This window comes from Lactuca sativa, chromosome 6 (assembly GCF_002870075.4).
Source record: "Lactuca sativa cultivar Salinas chromosome 6, Lsat_Salinas_v11, whole genome shotgun sequence".
NCBI lineage: Eukaryota > Viridiplantae > Streptophyta > Magnoliopsida > Asterales > Asteraceae > Lactuca > Lactuca sativa.
In genome coordinates this window covers 92,211,885-92,217,884 of record NC_056628.2, presented here as the reverse complement: position 1 = coordinate 92,217,884, position 6,000 = coordinate 92,211,885, and positions in this window count along the sequence as shown.

Genomic DNA, 6,000 nt, shown 5'->3' with positions numbered 1-6,000 from the left:
TGATAGATGGACCAGGTACGAGTCTTGCCATGAACTTCGAACCAGGTTACCCAGGAGTGCAAGTGAACGCCCTATCATTCGAATAAGTCTAGTCGTGTAATCCGAACCCATAAGTTCCTAACCGATCTAATCAATCGGTGGACGCTACAGCAGGCCCTATGCAGCTCTCCGATGAGAAGTCATTACTTATGGCTTAAGACAACTAAGACGTACGAGGTCGGCTAGATAACACATGACCTCGAACTAGGAGCAGTAGTGTTCGCCCTAGAGGTCTAGAGGCACCATCTCTACGACACGAAGCATACAATCTTCACCGATCATAAGAACCTAGAGGGCACGAACGGCGGGGCATGTTATCCCATGAACCGGATCTGGACACCGAGGTTGATGGATTCAGAAAATAATGTCACGAACAAAGCACACGAAAACTCGCTACTCCCCTTCATGCAGGCTCGGAAAAAATGTGTCCGAACATCAAAAAGTACCCTCAGTGGGCGAATAGGAGTGAAGACATCGTTACACATGTGGGCAAGTATCGGACTTATGCAAATGTCAAGAGAGAATAAAGGAAGCCTCCGCACCTCCTACAACAACCAGTGATACCTGAAAGGAAGTGGGAGCGGCTGACCATGGGCTTCATAACTAAGCTACCCAAGGCAATGGACCATTTGGGTAACCGTCGACAGACTGGCCGAAGACGCACACTCCATACTAATCAGAGAAACCGACAGGATGGAGGAATCAATTAAAACGTACATTAAAGAGATTATAAATTGAAAAGTTTTTATATCTAGATTTCATTAACCTAAAACTATGGTAAATATCGAACCAAACCGATAAAACAATGTTGCATACTCATTGGGAGTGTGTAAGATCTTTAAACATGGCTTAGTGGGGCTTACGGACCTTGCGTTGCGAAGCCGGACACTCACAAATGTCACACACGAAACCTCTCTCAATCGTTTTCACTCTATCTCTCTTTATCGAGAATCTCTCCCAAATCTCTCCAAAAATGAGGAATCTCTCCCAAATCTCTCTCCATATGAGAAATCTCTCCATGTATGTGAAATCTCTCCACGTATGTCAAATATCTCCCGTATCTCTCCAAGAATGAGGAATCTCTCCCAAATTTCTCTCCATATGAGAAACCTCTCCAAGTATGTGAAATCTCTCCCAAATCTCTCCAAGAATGAGGAATCTCTCCCAAATCTCTCTCCATAGGAGAAATCTCTCCAAGTATGTGAAATCTCTCCCAAATCTCTCTACGTATGTCAAATCTCTCCCAAATCTCTCTTTGTATGAGAAATCTCTCCAAGAATGTGAAAGCTCTCCCAAATCTCTCTCAAAAGTTCCTTAAACTTTTTGTAGTCTTTCGGGCCATCCCGACCCTTAACCAGGTCAAAAACCGCTTAAAACGGGGCAAAAACGGATAAAAAAGACTTAAGGACCCGAAACCCCTCTTAAGGAGCCAAACTCTCTTAAGGGCCCGAAACCCTTCTTAGGAACCGAACTTGTCAGAAGCGAAAGCGTCAGAAGCGAAGGCATCAGAAGCGAACTTGTCTGAAGCGAAGGCATCAGAAGCGAACTTGTCTGAAGTGAAGGCATCAGAAGCGAAGGCATCGGAAGCGAAGGCATCAGCTCGGACCGAACCCTTTCAAGAACCGAAGGTCCCTTCGGACCAAACCTCGGCCTAGGACCGAGAGGCCTCGCAGGAAGCTCTTTTCACCCGATTTTCGACTAGTTTTGCATTTTAGGCCCATTTTCAATTGTTTTAACCCGGGATTTTCACCCAAAACTTTACTTTAACAAATAAGTCCCCCTATTTATTAATTAATCATGTTTTTCGGATAAAACCTTATCCATGAAGAGTGGGTGAGGTACAAAGGTTGAGTGTTGACTTTTCTTTATTCTATGACACAAGCAACCACTCCCATACCCACTCCATGTCACTATTCACCATCAGCCCATACCTAGTCATTTAATGGTACTTTTCCCACCATTTTTCAGCCACACACTTGGTCAAGGGTTAGAAAACACTCATTTCTCCTCACATTTCTTTCATTTCCTCTCATTCTTCCATCAAGAACAAACTTCATTTTCTCTCTCTAAAATTCGAGATTCAAGGCTATACTCCAAGCTTTTCTTCTACCTTTGGTAAGTATTAACATCCTCCATATGATTATTTCACTTCCTTTTACTCAAATCATAGATATCTTACACAAACTCCATCATATTGGTGTTAGATCTTCGAATCTTCAAGCAATCTCCCAAAGTGTTATTGAGTTGAACACTTCTTTTCTCCATCATCCATCTACTGAAATCACATAAGGTGAGTTCATACTCCTACATTTTCATGTTTTCTTAAGTTTTTAGGGGGGGAATACAAGTTAAAACACCAAGAACATAATTAGACTTTTCTAACAGCTTTCATACGAAAAGTTGGACTCCATTCACGGACTGTTTTGGACAACTAAAACATTTTAGTTTTCAAAATTGTATTAGGTGCGAATAGTAGAAGTTCTTAGCTTTAAAATGACTACTTGAACATCTCCATACGATTTTTCTACAATTTATGATGATTTTTACAAAATTGCATATCATTTCAAACATCAATCCGTACCACTCTGTGATTATATACTTTTTCAAACAAGTTGGAGGTCATTAAAATTCATAATAAAAATTATGAGCAAACTGGACTCATTTCCCAAACCCTCAGAATTTACAGATTTTAATTTGGACCTTTGATGATTTTTCTATAAATTTTCTAAGATCAGTAAAAGAAAATGTTAACAACAAAAAAACGCTATCAATTTCATTTCACCTTGTAACATGTTGAGCAAGGTGTATATCTTTACGTGAATATATGTTTTTGCAAATAAATGACATTTTGACTTAGTATATAGTCATACATCAGTTAAACAATGGAGTTTGCTAGATAAAGCATAGAAATAACGATTTTTTATAATCATAGCACATCTATTACATACAAACATTTGAATAAACTATGTTAAAGTATACTTCATGTACATTACCACTTTTACCCTTGTTTTCATAAACTATAATAGGTATGGTTTATGTTTCCATTAACACAACAAACACATTTCGGAAGGTTTTATTCCCACGGGAAAAGGTTTTACACTCACGCACACCACACATAAACTTGTTAACTTAAATTTTGAGACATTCTCTCCCCGTACGTCCGAGTACGGGATCCAAATTCCTGGTAGTTATAATCAGAATCTCTTGTAGGGAGAACGTGATAGTTGTGTATAGATCTATATTAGGTTAGACACCCCACACCTGAGCTGCATGCAACAGCTAGACTGGCAAGTCTGTGGTGACAAATGTCATATCAGTTTTGCGACGCCTGAGAAATGTAGTGGCAGGGTCATTCAGTCATACTATGGTTATAGCGACTCACATAGAAAGTTAACAACTCATAAAGTTTACGGGAATTTTCATAATCAAAAGCGGTTTTATGTCAATTTAAAACCACTTTCTACCTCAATACGTACGGATATTCCTGTACACTTTCGGTCTTAGTATTTAAGACTACACGTCATTCATTACGGGATTTTCCTTCAAATCAAAATGGGTTTTATGCCGATTTAAAACCACGATTATATCATTAGGTATGGAAAATACTTGTTTACTCTTGGTCCTGGGATTTAGGACCACATAACTTTTAAAAGGAAAATATTGAATTTTTCTTGGTAACACACAACACATTACAAAGAACATTTTCCAAACTCCTTATCTCAAAAACTTATGAGCTCACCAACCTGTGTGTTGACACTTTATCAAAACTACTTGCATTCTCAGGAATTCAGTGAAACAGGAAATCAACAGCGTTTTGAGGATGGAACGATAAATCGTTAAACAGTTCATTTTGTCATCATAATGTAATTGATTTGAATCATCTAAACATATAGTTTGGTGTAACTTTTTCAATTATATTTATGATGGTTGTATTTACTTTGAGCACTATTATACTCGTTGTTGTGATACTAGATGAAGGCCACCACCCCTGGACGTTTCCGCCATCCTTGGTTTGGGGGTGTGACATAATTGGTTTGTAGCCCTTGAGTTGGAGCAAGAATGCAACCACCTATCCCATTCGTTGGTTGGGTCGTGTTTGGTTAGTGTCGAAAGGAATGTTGAATGGATTGATGGTTGAGTATCATTAGACCCAGTAGTCATTTGGTTGAGACTCTTAGGTCTCAGATCATTAGTCTTTTTGGCATGGTTAGATGTAGTGTATTGTTCTTGGGAGACGGGAGACTTAGTGACCAGCTGGTTTGGATCATGTAGTTAGGAAATGTTATTTAGAATGATATATTATTTGTGCACCGGAAGTCACTTAATGAATGGTTGATACGGTGGACCCCATCTTCTTGTGGTTTGTCAATTAGGAGTTGAATTCCAGTATAAGGAGTTGGTTCTAAAATATCGAGCGATTTGTTAGGTGGAGGTACACCTGAGATGATGAGGGATTTCGATGCAATGTGAGAAATCTTTGACCGACCATTATTATGCATGTGGGTCTAGCGGGGTGGTGATGATTTGTTAGGAAGTCACGAGTATATTTAAAGTTTTGGCTGGAATTCGTGATCGGAATGTTTTGAGTATCTTTTCAACATGTGACAACCCGACACTTTTACACTATACAATCGATCCATATACCCATACTTCACTTGAATATAGCATCTTTTAGCACAATTTTTGGTCCGCACGAGTGCTTTAGGCTTAGTATATGTTATATATGGGCCTTAAGAAGGGTTAGGAAGTGTGTTGCATCGCGAAATCAAGCCAAACACACCAAGAGAGGTGTGTGCGGCCGCACACTAGAGTGTGCGGATAGCCAACCGCAAACCCCTTCCAGCCTCACACCCGACCCTATATATAGTAGAGGACCCCCCCTTACATTCACATTTGGCTGCACCTTCTCTCTCTCTCTCTCTCTCTCTCTCTCTCTCTCTCTTTTTCTCTCAAGAAACATCATCCAAGAACACTTAGAAGGTCTCCAAAACGTGAAAAACATCATCTTTCAGCTTGTTATAGAGGTAAAACACTTCAATCTAAGCTTAAAACTCATAGTGTTCTTTGTGTTCTTCACCCCTTGAAGGAGTGCGGCCGACACCTTCATCAGGTGGCCACACACACGCAAAACATCCTTCAAAGTGAGGGTATGGCCTCTATAATCGATCTAAGACTTAGTTTGACACTTGAAAACCCCTCCAAATCGACACATAGGACTCAAACAAGGAGTGTACGGCCACACACTCCTGTGTACGGCCGCACACACCCTCTGTACAGCCGCACACTCCAGTGTGCAGCCTCACAGACAAGTCTGGCCGCATTCCCTAGCCGCACACTCACTTTTATGGCCATACACCCACTTTAGTACCCATATTTGGCCTTAAACTTGTAAGAATCACTAAGTACGAAAAATGGGACACTTAATCCTAATGAATCCAAGTCTTTAGGGAGATTTCCCATCATGTTTAATCAGGAAACACCCTAGCGCTAACTCATATACGTGGCACCATATGATTAATAGGGACCTCTTGTGTTTAGAGCATCCGTTGAAATTCAACACTCATATCGATCGCACACTCAAATCCTACGTTAAACAGTGAGTTCATACCCCTTAATTAACCTTTCAAACGTTTTTGAATGCTTTTATGGGGGGATACAAGTTGAATCCAACATGCTATAGTATCAATCACATGTGATTTATAGCTTGCAACTAAAAAGGATTTTCTATATTTTTGAATTGCTTTGACAACAAAACTGTTCTAAATGTTATTTAACTCATTTTCCACGTAAAAAATTGTTATAAAAACTATTTCCAAACTCTTTCAAACTTCCTTTGTTTCCCCAAATCATATCTACATCAATATATTTATATAAGTAAGACTTAAAGGACTTAGGACTGATAGCTCACCTTACTTCCTGTTCTTGTTTGATTGTGGACTTAGGGTACTTTGTTATCTGTCC